We start from the raw sequence: 18,865 nt of genomic DNA on the forward strand, positions 1-18,865 counted from the left end.
AGAGTCCATCCATTCACCTTTTCTGCGTCACACAAAGACACGGTGGTTGGAACCAAAGATCTCAAATTTGGACTCATCAGACCAAAGCACAGATTTCCACTGGTCTAATGTCCATTCCTTGTGTTCTTTAGCCCAAACAAGTCTCTTCTGCTTGTTGCCTGTCCTTAGCAGTGGTTTCCTAGCAGCTATTTTACCATGAAGGCCTGCTGCACAGAGTCTCCTCTTAACAGTTGTTGTAGAGATGTGTCTGCTGCTAGAACTCTGTGTGGCATTGACCTGGTCTCTAATCTGAGCTGCTGTTAACCTGCGATTTCTGAGGCTGGTGACTTGGATAAACTTATCCTCAGAAGCAGAGGTGACTCTTGGTCTTCCTTTCCTGGGTCGGTCCTCATGTGAGCCAGTTTCTTTTTAGTGCTTGATGGTTTTTGCCACCGCACTTGGGCACACTTTCAAAGTTTTTTCAATTTTTCGGACTGACTGACCTTCATTTCTTAAAGTAATGATGGCCACTCGCTTTTCTTTACTTAGCTGCTTTTTTCTTGCCATAATACAAATTCTAACAGTCTATTCAGTAGGACTATCAGCTGTGTATCCACCAGACTTCTACACAACACAACTGATAGTCCCAACACCATTTATAAGGCAAGAAATCCCACTTATTAAACCTGACAGGGCACACCTGTGAAGTGAAAACCATTCCTGGTGATTACCTCTCGAAGCTCATCAAGAGAATGCCAAGAGTGTGCAAAGCAGTCATCAAAGCAAAAGGTGGCTACTTTGAAGAACCTAGAATATAAGACATAATTTCAGTTGTTTCACACTTTTTTGTTAAGTATAGAATTCCACATGTGTTAATTCATAGTTTTGATGCCTTCAGTGTGAATATATAATATACAATTTTGATAGTCATGAAAATACAGAAAAATCTTTAAATGAGAAGGTGTGTCCAAACTTTTGGTCTGTACTGTATATATATATATAATCTCTGGTGGACTGGAGTTCAGGAGTTTATATACAGTTGCGTGAAAAAGTGTTCGCTCCCTTCCTGATTTCCTATTCTTTTGTATGTTTGTCACTGGAATATTTCAGATCATCAAACAAATGTAAATAAAAGATAACACACGTAATCACAAAATGCAGTTTATAAATGAAGGTCTTTATGATTAAAGGGAACTTGTCAGGTTTTGTTTTTTTTTAGAAAAAAAAAATCGTAAACAAAATGGCGCCGGATGCGGCTGCGCAATAGCACTGTGCGGAACGTGATAGATGCTACTGCACAGGCACCGCCAGCGCCATTTTGCTACAGGAAAGAAAATTGTTCCCATCAAAATGGCGCCGACAGCGCCTGCATTTTGATTAAGATATTTTTTTCTCAAGAAATTTATATGACTAAATAAAATTAACATATGGATATTATGGATCGTATTGTGCTACAGCGCAGGACCGCCGCCACCTCCAAACAATAAGATATACAGTATGCAAAATAGGGGGCGGGTCACTAAAGGATCAGTGACCTGTCATAACCCCTTACAGATGCTTATGAAAGCAGAGCACCACATACAGCCCCGCCCACAGGCCACTCACAGCCCCGCCCACATGCCACTCACAGCCCCGCCCACATGCCACTCACAGCCCCGCCCACAGGCCACTCACAGCCCCGCCCACAGGTCACTCCGGAGCACGAGAATCTGATTAACCGAAAACTACAAATACAGATTAAACAACAACCACAAGACGTATTTCATTACCTCAGGTATCATTGTAATCAGTATAACGGCGCCGACAGGTTCTCTTTAAAGGAAAAAGAAATCCAAACCTACAGGGCCCTGTGTGAAAAAGTCCTGGAATATACACAGACCTCTATATGGCGTGCATTGCTATAGTATGGAGGGCACAAAGGGGAGGCATTACTATGGTATGAGGGCACAAAGGGGAGACATTACTATAGTATGGGTGCATAAAGGGAAGGCATTACTATAGTATGGGGGGCATAAAGGGGAGGCATTACTACAGTATGGGGGCACAAAGAAGAGGTATTACTACAGTATGGGGGTCACAAAGGGGAGGCATTACTATAGTATGGGGTCACAAAGGGGAGGCATTACTATAGTATGGGGGTCACAAAGGGGAGGTATTACTATAGTATGGGGGTCACAAAGGGGAGGCATTACTATAGTATGGGGTCACAAAGGGGAGGCATTACTATAGCATGGGGGTCACAAAGGGGAGGCATTACTATAGTATGGGGTCACAAAGGGGAGGCATTACTATAGTATGGGGTCACAAAGGGGAGGCATTACTATGGCATGAGGGCACAAAGGGGAGATATTACTATAGTATGGGCGTCACAAAGGGGAGGCATTAGTATAGTATGGGGGTCACAAAGGGGAGGCATTACTATAGCATGGGGGTCACAAAGGGGAGGCATTACTATAGTATGGGGGTCACAAAGGGGAGGCATTACTATAGCATGGGGGTCACAAAGGGGAGGCATTACTATAGTATGGGGTCACAAAGGGGAGGCATTACTATGGCATGAGGGCACAAAGGGCAGACATTAGTATAGTATGGGGGTCACAAAGGGAAGGCATTACTATAGTATGGGGGTCACAAAGGGAAGGCATAAGTATAGTATAGGGGTCACAAAGGGAAGGCATTACTATAGTATGGGGGCACATAGGGGAAGCATTACTATAGTATGGGGGGCATAAAGGGGAGGCATTACTATAGTATGGGGGTCACAAAGGGGAGGCATTACTATAGTATGGGGGTCACAAAGGGAAGCCATTACTATAGTATGGGGGCACATAGGGGAAGCATTACTATAGTATGGGGGGCATAAAGGGGAGGCATTATTATACTATGGGGCACAATGGTAATGTATTACTATATTATAGGGGCCACAAAGGGGAGACATTACTATAGTGTGGGGGGCACAAAGGGGAAACATTACTATAGTATGGGTGGTCCAAAGGGAAGGCATTACTATAGTATTATACTAGTACTATTGTATTATTTTTTTCAGGGGGCGAATATATATCTTTATAGACCCTAGCAAGGCCACTGGGACCCATCCAGTTGAGGACCATGCTGGTGGTGATGGTAGGGCAGCACGGTGGCTCAGTGGATAGCACAGCAGCCTTGCAGCGCTGGAGTTCTGGGTCCTTGGACAACATCTGCAAGGAGTTTGTATGTTCTCCCCTTGTTTGCGTGGGTTTCCTCCGGGTTCTCCGGTTTCCTCCCACATTCCAAAGACATACTGATAGGGAATCTAGATTGTGAGCCCCATCGGGGACAGTGATGATGATGTGTGCAAACTGTAAAGCGCTGCGGAATATGTTAGCGCTATATAAAAACAAAGAATATTATTATTTGAGGCTATGGCCATAATATTCCCTGGGGCCTAGAGGGCTGTAGTTTCGTTGCTGATGATCTCGATGAGAAGCTGCACTTCTTTACATCATTCCAAACTGTGACGAGCAACAGATCCAGATCTTAGGCCCCGGAGAGGAGACGGACTGCGCAGCAGCATGCGGCATGTCACAGGCAGTCCCCTGCAGGGAGGAGCAGCAGAGACGACCACAGCTGTCAGCTCTAGTTTGTTACAGTGTATTAGCGCAGGGAAAGAAAATGTGTGCAGCTGGTATGCGTAGCTCACGTAGGACAACTAAACCAAGTACTCTGTGACACCACAGCTGCTAGGTCAGTCATGCTGGGAGTTGTAGTTCCACAGCAGCTGATGTGTGGCACAGTACTGCCCCCCTCTACTAGACCCTCCTCTGTATGGGCAAACCAGAATATTTCCATTCACAGAAATTATAACCTCAGATTTACTGATAGATATTCCTCCATTCACATCCAGAGCTCCAGTTTGTGTGACTGGGACTTCCGATTGCAGCTTTGGATGTGACTTGAGTATAAGATTCATGTAACTCAAATATCAGATCGAAATACTTCTAGGAACTTCTACGAACGATACGAGAAACGCAACCGGATGAACTTTGAAAACTTTTTTTTTTTTTTTCACTTCTTCCATTGCAAAAGTTTTTCCTCCTGAAGTAGAAGGAATGATGTGGGGACATGATTTGAGCGCACCTTCCATCTCCGGGTGGGTGAAGCTTCTCCGCAGACGTAATGTGAAGTGACAGATGTGTAGGGAAAACACTGAACACATCACAAGGCATTAGGTGGAGAGAGAACGTGGAGGAGATATAAAAAGATCTTCTCTGTTGTCACTTGTCGTCTGAGTCACGTCCCTGCTGCCGCGCACAGATGTTGGGAGGACTTGGCCTTTATGTATTATTTGGTGTGGACGCTCATCGTGGTGGAAATATACAGAAAAAGGCAGAATGGGGGGTTTGGGGCAGCAAACAATGGTGATGAGAATTTGGTATGGGATGGATGGAGGATTTGGTTTGGTGCCCACCACCAGGAGCTTTCTCACCTCCCCGTCTTCATCCATAATATGGAGTCCGACCCTCTGCAGATAGAACGGCTCCCGCTATTCTGGGATTTCTACAAGATTTTGGAGGCGTCTGTGGGAATTTTTTCCCCTTCATCCAGATTAGTGGGGTCAGACCCTGATGTTGGTGGGCTCACAATCTCTGTCCTTGGATGGGGCTGGGGTCCGGGCTCTGTGCGGCCGCTCATGTTCTCACCTCCATGTCTCTGTATGGACCTTGTCATGGGGGACAGAAAAGGGCAAACCCCAAACTGTCCCCACAAAGCTGAGGCTACAATTGTCCTCAATGTCTTGTGCTGAAGATTAAGATTTCCCCTCACTGGAGCTGAGGGTCAGAGGCCGCCCCCTGATAACACATAGCATTATCCTCTTCCACCATCTGTACAGGGGGCACAGTGCAGTCAGGGGGTGACGTCCTCCTGGAATCACCAAACCCAGACTCCTCCATCAGAGAAGTGCGATCCGTCACTGCACAGATCACGTCTCCTCCGGTGGTGGCGGCTTTACACCGCTCCATCCGACACTCGGCATTGTGCTTGGTGATGTACGGCTGCATGCAGCTGCTCGGCCATGAAGCTCCCGGCGAGGGCGCAGTGTTTGTGCTGATGTTATACCAGAGGAGATCTGGACTCTGCAGTTATGGGGTCAGCAGGGCGGTGGTGACTTTTCTGCCCTTTTCTCCTCAGCAATCAGCCCCCCGCTCTGTAACATTATGGGGTCTCCACTTCATGGTTGAGTTCCTGTGGGTTCCTTCCACTTCTCAATAATATCATTAAGGCTATGTGCTCATGTTCAGGATTGTTCGCAGAATTTTCCTGATCGAAACCGGACTCCTTCCGCAGGAAATCCGCATGCGTTTTTTGTGCGTTTTTGTGCGGATTTTTCGCGTTTTTTTCCGGAGCTTCCCAATGCAATAATATAGTGGCAAATCCGCAGATTTTCTGCAAAATTAATGAACATGCTGCGTTTTTTTTCCGCGATGCGTTTTTTATGCGGGGAAAAAAAGCAGCATGGGCACAAAAATTGCGGAATGCATTAAAATGATGGGATGCTTAATGTGAGTGTTTTTATAACAAAAAACTGCCGAAAAAAACGCAAAAAAAATTGCAAAAAATCCTGAACATGGGCACATAGCCTCACAGGTGATGGAGCAAGAAATGTCATGGACGGACTCGTTACTCCGGTGGCTCCTATTACAATGATCGGTTAATGATCCAGTGCAGTCTAGTGGTTAATGTGACAGCGAGGAGGAGGACGGGGCGAAGCTCCAGTGTTGGTAATAAATGTTCCGCTAAATGCACAGAGCATTAATTAGCACAATGCAAAGATCATTTCTAGAAAAATATCTTTCTTGGAATTAAACACATCCTCCATTGTTGCTGCATCTGTAAGATGGAAATAGAAGACAGGAGCTGAACCTCCTCCAGAACTAAAAAGCACCGGATTACAGGGGAAATAATAAGTCTACACACCCTTGTTATAAAACCAGGTTTATGTCATGTAAAAAAAATCCTACCAAGAAGATTAATCTCAGATCTTTTTTCCAGCTTTAATATCTCCCATAATCTGTACAAATCCATTAAGAAACAAACTGAAGTCACTTTGAGGTGGAAAATAGAGATAACAAATCTAAAATAGTGTGGCTGCATAAGTGTGGACACCCTCTTATAATTGGGGATGTGGTTGTGTTCAGAATTAGCCAATGACGTTACCCCCCATGTTATACAGTAGTCAGTGCTTGGCCGCCGTCATTTAAAGTCATTCTGATTAACCCTATAGAAATTTCTCTGTTCTAGGAGGATTTTCCTGACATTTTCTTAGTTTCATTTTACAGCAAAATCCATGGTCCATAAACAGCTGACAACACAGCAAAGGGGTCACATTGTTGAAAGTTAGCATATAGGAGAAGGCATTAGATCTACCAAAAGGTATTAGATCTACCATGGAACACTGGACGTCCCTTAAAAATTTACGAAAGGACAAAGAAAATTGATCTGGGAGGCTGACAAGAGGCCGACAGCAACATTAAAGGACCTGCAGGAATTTCTGGCCAGTACTGGTTGTGTCTTGCATGTGACAACAATCTCCCATATTCTTCATATATCTATCTGAAAGATGGAAGCCTTACAAAGAAAAACATCCAAGCATGATTATGCTTTGCCAAAACCTACATCAAGTCTTCCAAAGTATGTGGGAAATGTGTTATGGTCTGATGACACCTAGGGGAAACTTTCTGGCCATAATTCCAAAGTCAACATCGCATCTCACTGTTGTGAATTCTGTGGCAGAGCTCCCTCCTGTGGTCACAAGTGGTACTTCGGCTGATTCTCTCTGTGAGCTTCTGTTGGTGGAGGGAAGTGGTACTGCGGCTTCTGAGTTTCCTCCCTCAGGTGATCTGGTGAGGTCGTTAGGTGCTTCTCTACTTAACTCCACCTAATGCTTTGATCCTGGCTTCCTGTCAATGTTCCAGTGTTGGACTTGCTTTTCCCTGGATCATTCCTGTGGCCTGCTGCTCTGCATAGCTAAGTTCTTCTTTGCTATTTGTTTGCTATTTTTTCTGTCCAGCTTGTCTAATTTGTTGCTGGAAGCTCTGGGACGCAAAGGGTGTACCTCCGTGCCGTTAGTTCGGTACGGAGGGTCTTTTTGCCCCTTTGCGTGGTTTTCTTTAGGGTTTTGTGTAGACCGCAAAGTTACCTTTTCTATCCTCGATCTGTTAAGAAAGTCGGGCCTCACTTTGCTGAATCTATTTCATCTCTACGTTTGTCTTTTCATCTTAACTCACAGTCATTATATGTGGGGGGCTGCCTTTTTCTTTGGGGTATTTCTCTGAGGCAAGGTAGGCTTATTTTCTATCTTCAGGCTAGTTAGTATCTCAGGCTGTGCCGAGTTGCCTAGGCAGAGTTAGGCGCAATCTACGGCTGCCTCTAGTGTTGTTTGGAGAGGATTAGGGATTGCGGTCTGCAGAGTTCCCACGTCTCAGAGCTCGTTCTATGATTTTGGGTTATTGTCAGATCACTGTATGTGCTCTGACCGCTATGTCCATTGTAGTACTGAATTGCCTTTCATAACAGTAACAGTACAGGAAGCCAAAAGTACTAATGATTCTCAATAGAGGGAAAAAAGAAGTTCTGAGACCATTTTTTTTTCTTTGCACTGTGTTTTGCCTTTTTTTTCCCCTAGACATTTGGGTGGTTCAGTACACAGGTGTAGCGATGGACATTAGAAGTCTGTCTTCATTTGTGGATCAGCTCTCGGCAAGAGTACAAAAGATTCAAGACACTATTGATCAGAAAGCTATGTTGGAACCAAGAATTCCTATTCCTGATTTGTTTTTTGGAGATAGAACTAAGTTTCTGAGTTTCAAAAATAATTGTAAATTATTTCTGGCCTTGAAACCTCGCTCCTCTGGTGATCCAGTTCAACAGGTTTTGATTGTTATTTCTTTTTTGCGCGGCGACCCTCAGGACTGGGCATTTTCTCTTGCGCCAGGAGATCCTGCATTGAGTAATATCGATGCGTTTTTCCTGGCGCTCGGATTGCTGTACGATGAACCTAATTCAGTGGATCAGGCAGAGAAAAATTTGCTGGCTCTTTGTCAGGGTCAGGATGAGATAGAGGTATATTGCCAGAAATTTAGAAAGTGGTCCGTGCTCACTCAATGGAATGAATCTGCGCTGGCAGCTATGTTCAGAAAGGGTCTCTCTGAAGCCCTTAAGGATGTCATGGTGGGATTTCCTATGCCTGCTGGTTTGAATGAGTCTATGTCTTTGGCCATTCAGATCAGTCGACGCTTGCGTGAGCGTAAATCTGTGCACCATTTGGCGGTATTACCTGAGCTTAAACCTGAGCCTATGCAGTGCGATAGGACTTTGACCAGAGTTAAACGGCAAGAACACAGACGTCTGAATGGGCTGTGTTTCTACTGTGGTGATTCCACTCATGCTATCTCTGATTGTCCTAAGCGCACTAAGCGGTTCGCTAGGTCTGCCACCATTGGTACGGTACAGTCAAAATTTCTTCTGTCTGTTACCTTGATCTGCTCTTTGTCATCGTATTCTGTCATGGCGTTTGTGGATTCAGGCGCTGCCCTGAATTTGATGGACTTGGAATATGCTAAGCGTTGTGGGTTTTTCTTGGAGCCCTTGCAGTGTCCTATTCCATTGAGAGGAATTGATGCTACACCTTTGGCCAAGAATAAGCCTCAATACTGGACCCAGCTGACCATGTGCATGGCTCCTACACATCAGGAGGTTATTCGCTTTCTGGTGTTGCATAATCTGCATGATGTGGTCGTGTTGGGGTTGCCATGGCTACAAGCCCATAATCCAGTATTAGATTGGAAATCCATATCTGTGTCCAGCTGGAGTTGTCAGGGGGTACATGGTGATGTTCCATTTCTGTCAATTTCGTCATCCACCCCTTCTGAGGTTCCAGAGTTCTTGTCTGATTACCGGGATGTATTTGATGAGCCCAAGTCCGATGCCCTATCTCCGCATAGGGATTGTGATTGTGCTATCAATTTGATTCCTGGTAGTAAATTCCCAAAAGGTCGACTGTTTAATTTATCCGTGCCTGAGCACGCCGCTATGCGCAGTTATGTGAAGGAATCCCTGGAGAAGGGGCATATTCGCCCATCATCGTCACCATTAGGAGCAGGGTTCTTTTTTGTAGCCAAGAAGGATGGTTCGCTGAGACCTTGTATAGATTACCACCTTCTAAATAAGATCACGGTTAAATTTCAGTACCCCTTGCCATTGTTATCTGATTTGTTTGCTCGGATTAAGGGGGCTAGTTAGTTCACCAAGATAGATCTTCGTGGTGCGTATAATCTGGTGCGAATCAGGCGAGGAGATGAATGGAAAACTGCATTTAATACGCCCGAGGGTCATTTTGAGTATCTAGTGATGCCATTCGGACTTGCCAATGCTCCATCAGTGTTTCAGTCCTTTATGCATGACATCTTCCGAGAGTACCTGGATAAATTCCTGATTGTGTACTTGGATGACATTTTGATCTTCTCGGATGATTGGGAGTCTCATGTGAAGCAGGTCAGAACAGTTTTTAAGGTCCTGCGTGCTAATTCTTTGTTTGTGAAGGGATCAAAGTGTCTCTTTGGTGTGCAGAAGGTTTCATTTTTGGGGTTCATCTTTTCCCCTTCTACTATCGAGATGGATCCTGTTAAGGTCCAAGCCATCCATGATTGGACTCAGCCGACATCTCTGAAAAGTCTGCAAAAGTTCCTGGGCTTTGCTAATTTTTATCGTCGCTTCATCTGCAATTTTTCTAGTATTGCCAAACCATTGACCGATTTGACCAAGAAGGGTGCTGATTTGGTCAATTGGTCTTCTGCTGCTGTGGAAGCTTTTCAAGACTTGAAGCGTCGTTTTTCTTCTGCCCCTGTGTTGTGTCAACCAGATGTTTCTCTTCCGCTCCAGGTCGAGGTTGATGCTTCTGAGATTGGAGCAGGGGCTGTTTTGTCACAGAGAGGTTCTGATTGCTCAGTGATGAAACCATGCGCTTTTTTTTCCAGGAAGTTTTCGCCTGCTGAGCGAAATTATGATGTGGGCAACCGAGAGTTGCTGGCCATGAAGTGGGCATTCGAGGAGTGGCGTCATTGGCTTGAAGGAGCTAAGCATCGCGTGGTGGTATTGACTGATCATAAGAACTTGACTTATCTTGAGTCTGCTAAGTGGTTGAATCCTAGACAGGCTCGTTGGTCGCTGTTTTTTGCCCGTTTTGACTTTGTGATTTCGTACCTTCCGGGCTCTAAAAATGTGAAGGCGGATGCTCTGTCTAGGAGTTTTGTGCCCGACTCTCCGGGTTTGTCTGAGCCGGCGGGTATCCTCAAGGAAGGAGTAATTGTGTCTGCCATCTCCCCTGATTTGCGGCGGGTGCTGCAAAAATTTCAGGCTAATAAACCTGATCGTTGTCCAGCGGAGAGACTGTTTGTCCCTGATAGGTGGACCAATAAAGTTATCTCTGAGGTTCATTGTTCGGTGTTGGCTGGTCATCCTGGAATCTTTGGTACCAGAGAGTTAGTGGCTAGATCCTTTTGGTGGCCGTCTCTGTCGCGGGATGTGCGTACTTTTGTGCAGTCCTGTGGGATTTGTGCTCGGGCTAAGCCCTGCTGTTCTCGTGCCAGTGGGTTGCTTTTGCCCTTGCCGGTCCCGAAGAGGCCTTGGACACATATCTCTATGGATTTTATTTCTGATCTTCCCATTTCTCAAAAGATGTCAGTCATTTGGGTGGTCTGTGATCGCTTTTCTAAGATGGTCCATCTGGTACCCTTGTCTAAATTGCCTTCCTCCTCTGATTTGGTGCCATTGTTCTTCCAGCATGTGGTTCGTTTACATGGCATTCCAGAGAATATCGTTTCTGACAGAGGTTCCCAGTTTGTTTCAAGGTTTTGGCGAGCCTTTTGTGGTAGGATGGGCATTGACTTGTCTTTTTCCTCGGCTTTCCATCCTCAGACTAATGGCCAGACCGAACGAACCAATCAGACCTTGGAAACATATCTGAGATGCTTTGTTTCTGCCGATCAGGATGACTGGGTGTCCTTTTTTCCTTTGGCTGAGTTCGCCCTTAATAATCGGGCCAGCTCGGCTACCTTGGTTTCGCCATTTTTCTGCAATTCTGGGTTCCATCCTCGTTTCTCTTCAGGACAGGTTGAGTCTTCGGACTGTCCTGGTGTGGATACTGTGGTGGACAGGTTGCAGCAGATTTGGACTCATGTAGTGGACAATTTGACCTTGTCCCAGGAGAAGGCTCAACGTTTCGCTAATCGCAGACGCCGTGTGGGTCCCCGACTTCGTGTTGGGGATCTGGTTTGGTTATCTTCTCGTCATATTCCTATGAAGGTTTCCTCTCCTAAGTTTAAACCTCGTTTCATTGGTCCGTATAGGATTTCTGAGGTTCTTAATCCTGTGTCTTTTCGTCTGACCCTTCCAGATTCTTTTTCCATACATAACGTATTGCATAGGTCATTGTTGCGGAGATACGTGGCACCTATGGTTCCATCTGTTGATCCTCCTGCCCCGGTTTTGGTGGAGGGGGAATTGGAGTATATTGTGGAGAAGATTTTGGATTCTCGTGTTTCTAGACGGAAACTCCAGTATCTGGTTAAATGGAAGGGTTATGCTCAGGAAGATAATTCCTGGGTTTTTGCCTCTGATGTCCATGCTCCCGATCTTGTTCGTGCCTTTCATGTGGCTCATCCTGGTCGGCCTGGGGGCTCTGGTGAGGGTTCGGTGACCCCTCCTCAAGGGGGGGGTACTGTTGTGAATTCTGTGGCAGAGCTCCCTCCTGTGGTCACAAGTGGTACTTCAGGCGGATTCTCTCTGGGAGCTTCTGTTGGTGGAGGGAAGTGGTACTGAGGCTTCTGAGTTTCCTCCCTCAGGTGATCTGGTGAGGTCGTTAGGTGCTTCTCTACTTAACTCCACCTAATGCTTTGATCCTGGCTTCCTGTCAATGTTCCAGTGTTGGACTTGCTTTTCCCTGGATCATTCCTGTGGCCTGCTGCTCTGCATAGCTAAGTTCTTCTTTGCTATTTGTTTGCTATTTTTTCTGTCCAGCTTGTCTAATTTGTAGCTGGAAGCTCCTGGACGCAAAGGGTGTACCTCCGTGCCGTTAGTTCGGTACGGAGGGTCTTTTTGCCCCCTTTGCGTGGTTTTCTTTAGGGTTTTGTGTAGACCGCAAAGTTACCTTTTCTATCCTCGATCTGTTAAGAAAGTCGGGCCTCACTTTGCTGAATCTATTTCATCTCTACGTTTGTCTTTTCATCTTAACTCACAGTCATTATATGTGGGGGGCTGCCTTTTTCTTTGGGGTATTTCTCTGAGGCAAGGTAGGCTTATTTTCTATCTTCAGGCTAGTTAGTTTCTCAGGCTGTGCCGAGTTGCCTAGGCAGAGTTAGGCGCAATCCACGGCTGCCTCTAGTGTTGTTTGGAGAGGATTAGGGATTGCGGTCTGCAGAGTTCCCACGTCTCAGAGCTCGTTCTATTATTTTGGGTTATTGTCAGATCACTGTATGTGCCCTGACCGCTATGTACATTGTAGTACTGAATTGCCTTTCATAACACCTCACCAAAGTAACACCATACCCACAGTGAGACATGGTGGAGGCAGCATTGTGCTTCGGGGATGTTTTTCAGCAACTGGAACTGGGACTTTAGTCAAATATCAGTCAATTTTGCATCAAAACTTTCAGATCTCTGTTAAAAAGCTGGAGATGAAGAGCAATTACACTTTTCCTCACGAAAACAACCCTAAGTGACTCCTAAGTCAACAAAAAAATGGATTAACCGAAAGAATATCAAAGTCTTGGAGTGGTGCAGCCCAAGCCTAGACTGTACACAGCACACACAGTATGATAGATGTGGAGCTACTGCAAAGAGGAGCGTGGAAAGATCACCAATTCTAGATGTGAAAGGCTGATAGATTCCAACCCAAAAAAACTGAATGCTGTCCTAGATTCACAGGGAAGTTCAACAAAGTTTTAGTGTAAGAGTGTGTATATTTATGCAACCATATTATATTTAATTTTAATTTTTTTTTTTTTTTTCACTTAAAAAGATTTCAGTTTATTTCTCAATTGAATAGTACAGCTTATGGGACACGGTAAAGATGGAAAAAGTTCTGAAATGATTCTTCTTGGTATGACTTTTTAACAGGGGTGTGTAGACTTTTTACATCCCCTGTATATATGCCCGGGCAGCCCGGCACTGTATAAGAACATTCACTAGTTACGTGCGCTGGTTTTCGCACTGTCGCTCTAATATGGGACTATGTTATTGAGATGCTGTGGCTGACATTGTTGTGGGGCCCCCATGTCTACGCAGCACTAATAAAGGAGACCCAGGCTGACAATGTTATGGGGATAGCGTGGCAGGTATTAGTATGGAGGCACTATGGCTGGCTGCAATATTAGGGCGCTGTGACCGACCATCTCATGGGGATATCGGGTCTGATGCCGTTGTTGGGTCACTATGGTTCTGCTCTAAAACAGGAGCATTTTGTGTGACAATGATATGGGGTGTTTGTGACAGTGATTGTTATGGGGGATAGTTCTCATATAAGGACACTGTGGATGAGAAAGTGTTTGCATCTTTACAGCTGTGATTGTTAAAGGGACCATCTATACATAAAATCCGACCCTTCACCCTCCTCTTCACACTGTCGTCTCTGCGCGGAGCCCCACTGTAACACTTCCACCATTGCATTAAATATAACCCTACAGATCCGGACCGGCCGCACGGCCTCAGCTCCTGCTGTTCTCATGGACGGCTCTGAGCTGTGGGGGAAATGTCATTTTCCTCTGATGTTATTATTAGATAACTGGATAACAATAAACGCCAATATGTTAGCCGACCGCTGCGAAGACGATGGGAGTATTGATCATTCAGCCCACAGACAACTGTGCGGACTGAGCACAATCCTCCACTGGAAAAGCATTACATAAAGTGTAACTGTTTGTGTAGCATGTATGCATAATGTATGTATGATGTATATATGTATTATGTATGTGTAATGTGTGTATGATGTATATGTGTATTATGTATGTGTAATGTGTGTATAATGTATATGTGTATTATATACTGTATATGTATTATATATGTGTAATGTGTGTATGATGTATATGTGTATGATGTATATATGTATTATGTATGTGTAATGTGTGTATGATGTATATATGTATTATGTATGTGTAATGTGTGTATGATGTATATGTGTATTATGTATGTGTAATGTGTGTATGATGTATATATGTATTATGTATGTGTAATATGTATATGTGTATTATGTATGTGTAATGTGTGCATAATGTATATGTGTATTATATACTGTATATGTATTATATATGTGTAATGTGTGTATGATGTATATGTGTATGATGTATATATGTATTATGTATGTGTAATGTGTGTATGATGTATATGTGTATTATGTATGTGTAATGTGTGTATGATGTATATGTGTATGATGTATGTGTAATGTGTGTATGATGTATATGTGTATTATGTATGTGTAATGTGTGTATGATGTATATGTGTATTATGTATGTGTAATGTGTACATAATGTATATGTGTATTATATACTGTATATGTATTATATATGTGTAATGTGTGTATGATGTATATGTGTATGATGTATATATGTATTATGTATGTGTAATGTGTGTATGATGTATATATGTATTATGTATGTGTAATGTGTGTATGATGTATATGTGTATTATGTATGCATAATGTATGTATGATGTATATATGTATTATGTATGTGTAATGTGTGTATGATGTATATATGTATTATGTATGTGTAATGTGTGTATGATGTATATGTGTATTATGTATGTGTAATGTGTGCATAATGTATATGTGTATTATATACTGTATATGTATTATATATGTGTATTGTGTGTATGATGTATATATGTATTATGTATGTGTAATGTGTGTATGGTGTATGTGTAATGTGTGTATTATGTATATGATGTGTATGCGTAATGTGTGTATGAGGTATGTGTGTATTATGTATATGTGTATTATGTATGTGTAATGTAACATAGTTATTAAGGTTGAAGGAAGACTATATGTCCATCTAGTTCAGCCCATAGCCTAACCTAACATGCCCTAACATGTTGATCCAGATAAAGGCAACAAAAAACCCATGTGCAAAGAGTAAGCTCCACATTGGGGAAAAAATTCCTTCCCGACTCCACATACGGCAATCAGACTAGTTCCCTGGATCAACGCCCTATCAAGGAATCTAGTGTATATACCCTGTAATACTATACTTTTCCAGAAAGGTATCCAGTCCCCTCTTAAATGTAAGTAATGAATCACTCATTACAACATCATACGGCAGAGAGTTCCATAGTCTCACTGCTCTTACAGTAAAGAACCCACTTCTGTTATTATGCCTAAACCTTCTTTCCTCCAGAAGCAGAGGATGCCCCCTTGTCCCTGTTTCAGGTCTATGATTAAAAAGATCATCAGAAAGGTCTTTGTACTGTCCCCTCATATATTTATACATTAAAATAAGATCACCCCTTAGGCTTCGTTTTTCCAAACTAAATAGCCCCAAGTGTAATAACCTATCTTGGTATTGCAGACCCCCCAGTCCTCTAATAACCTTGGTCGCTCTTCTCTGCACCCGCTCCAGTTCAGCTGTGTATTATGTATGTGTAATGTGTGTATGATATACAGTACAGATCAAAAGTTTGGACACACCTTCTCATTTAAAGATTTTTCTGTATTTTCATGACCATGGATATTGTACATTCACACTGAAGGCATCAAAGCTATGAATTAACACAAGTGGAATTATATACTTAACAAAAAAGTGTGAAACAACTGAAATTATGTCTTATATTCTAGGTTCTTCAAAGTAGCCACCTTTTGCTTTGATGACTGCTTTGCAAACACGCAAAACGCTAATGTGAACGTACACATAGCACGTGTGTTTTCAGCAGTACACATGAGGTGCTCAACGAAAGTTCACAGACAGGTACCAGATGATAATAAAATAGACGTGGCACTCACCCAGATTCTGCTGCAATTCAATGTCCTTTATTAATCTTTACAACGAAAAAGACATGATAAGGAGAGGCGGCTGGTGAGAGTTGCGGTGCGGGGAGTGAGAGGAGGACGACGTCCTGGACTCGTGGAAGCGCGCAAGCGCGAAACGGCGTCATTAGGGGCAGCACGGTGGCGCAGTGGTTAGCACAGCAGCCTTGCAGCGCTGGGGTCCTGGGTTCTAATCCCACCCAGGACAACATCTGCAAAGAGTTTGTATGTTCTCTCCATGTTTGCATGCGTTTCCTCCGGGTTCTCCGGTTTCCTCCCACATTCCAAAGGCATACTGATAGGGAATTTAGATTGTGAGCTCCAACGGGGACAGCAATGATAATGTGTGTAAACTGTAAAGCGCTACGGAATATGTTAGCGCTATATAAAAAAAAAAAAAAATATATATATATATATATATGTGTGATGTGTGTGTGATGTGTATAATGTGTATATGTGTGTAATTTATGTGTGTGATTTGTGTATGTGCAGTATAATGTGTATATGTGTGTGACGTGTATGTATAATATATGTGTGTGTGATGTGTATGTATAATATATGTGTGTGTGATGTGTATGTATAATGTATGTGTGTGTAATATATGTGTGTGTGTGATGTGTGATGTGTATATGTGTGTAATATACGTGTGTGATGTACGTGTGTGTATAATGTGTATATGTGTGAAGTGTCTCTATGTGTCTAACCTGAATGTGTGCACATATCTCATATATATGTGTGGAGGGTCCTGGCGGCAGGGCAGACACGTCCTGTATAGTGGCTGTCACTCACTCACACACCAGTACATTGTTCTTCTGTTGTTACCTGTGATGTTGAATATTTGATGATTTCTCTATTTATTACTCATCCTCCGGTTCATTAGACGACTCCGGCTTCGCCGTGCAATGACATGATTCTGCGTCTCATTTAGCGGTCAGGAGCTAAATACGTAAATACATTTGCATATACATAACATTAGCGTCTCGTGAGTGAGATAGAGATAGAGATAGAATAATATTTCGGTAACGCGAACTGTAAAATTGCAATTATTGAGATGAATGGAGACGCCGATCCCGTCACCCACGGAGGAGGATGAGATGAGATGTCTCAGCTCTTCAGTTTGACAGAATCATTCAGAAGCGGATTATCGAGGCATAAGATGAGGGCATTGTAGTCTTATCAAATACACATTGCACATTTCCACTCTACAGGCAGAAAAGAGTGACAGTCTGCACTGTGCAAGTCATGTGGAACCACAACCCCCAGCAGGTTCATGCAGATTTGACTAGTTGTATAGGCTCTTGTTAGGAAAATGGGGCCTGGGTAATAAGCAAAGCAAAGTACAGTGGGGCAAAAAAGGTATTTAGTCAGTCAGCAATAGTGCAAGTTCCACCACTTACATAGTAACATAGTAACATAGTTAGTAAGGCCGAAAAAAGACATTTGTCCATCCAGTTCAGCCTATATTCCATCATAATAAATACCCAGATCTACGTCCTTCTACAGAACCTAATAATTGTACGATACAATATTGTTCTGCTCCAGGAAGACATCCAGGCCTCTCTTGAACCCCTCGACTGAGTTCGCCATCACCACCTCCTCAGGCAAGCAATTCCAGATTCTCACTGCCCTAACAGTAAAGAATCCTCTTCTATGTTGGTGGAAAAACCTTCTCTCCTCCAGACGCAAAGAATGCCCCCTTGTGCCCGTCACCTTCTTTGGTATAAACAGATCCTCAGCGAGATATTTGTATTGTCCCCTTATATACTTATACATGGTTATTAGATCGCCCCTCAGTCGTCTTTTTTCTAGACTAAATAATCCTAATTTCGCTAATCTATCTGGGTATTGTAGTTCTCCCATCCCCTTTATTAATTTTGTTGCCCTCCTTTGTACTCTCTCTAGTTCCATTATATCCTTCCTGAGCACCGGTGCCCAAAACTGGACACAGTACTCCATGTGCGGTCTAACTAGGGATTTGTACAGAGGCAGTATAATGCTCTCATCATGTGTATCCAGACCTCTTTTAATGCACCCCATGATCCTGTTTGCCTTGGCAGCTGCTGCCTGGCACTGGCTGCTCCAGGTAAGTTTATCATTAACTAGGATCCCCAAGTCCTTCTCCCTGTCAGATTTACCCAGTGGTTTCCCATTCAGTGTGTAATGGTGACATTGATTCCTTCTTCCCATGTGTATAACCTTACATTTATCATTGTTAAACCTCATCTGCCACCTTTCAGCCCAAGTTTCCAACTTATCCAGATCCATCTGTAGCAGAATACTATCTTCTCTTGTATTAACTGCTTTACATAGTTCTGTATCATCTGCAAATATCGATATTTTACTGTGTAAACCTTCTACCAGATCATTAATGAATATGTTGAAGAGAACAGGTCCCAATACCGACCCCTGTGGTACCCCACTGGTCACAGCGACCCAGTTAGAGACTATACCATTTATAACCACCCTCTGCTTTCTATCACTAAGCCAGTTACTAACCCATTTACACACATTTTCCCCCAGACCAAGCATTCTCATTTTGTATACCAACCTCTTGTGCGGCACGGTATCAAACGCTTTGGAAAAATCGAGATATACCACGTCCAATGACTCACCGTGGTCCAGTCTATAGCTTACCTCTTCATAAAAACTGATTAGATTGGTTTGACAGGAGCGATTTCTCATAAACCCATGCTGATATGGAGTTAAACAGTTATTCTCATTGAGATAATCCAGAATAACATCCCTCAGAAACCCTTCAAATATTTTACCAACAATAGAGGTTAGACTTACTGGCCTATAATTTCCAGGTTCACTTTTAGAGCCCTTTTTGAATATTGG

The 18,865-nt window shown here is 43.4% G+C and overlaps 1 long non-coding RNA gene across 2 annotated transcripts in view; it reads right to left on the reverse strand.

Annotated features, from left to right (window-relative positions):
• LOC138681131 (uncharacterized) overlaps window positions 1-16,966 on the reverse strand; it is a 94,132-nt gene extending 77,166 nt beyond the window's left edge. For both annotated transcript variants that reach the window (XR_011321891.1, XR_011321890.1), the window contains exon 1: window positions 16,850-16,966. This is a non-coding gene — a long non-coding RNA (uncharacterized lncRNA). The remainder of the gene's footprint in view (window positions 1-16,849) is intronic.
• Between the last annotated feature and the right edge of the window lie 1,899 nt (window positions 16,967-18,865).

This window comes from Ranitomeya imitator, chromosome 5, assembly GCF_032444005.1.
Source record: "Ranitomeya imitator isolate aRanImi1 chromosome 5, aRanImi1.pri, whole genome shotgun sequence".
NCBI lineage: Eukaryota > Metazoa > Chordata > Amphibia > Anura > Dendrobatidae > Ranitomeya > Ranitomeya imitator.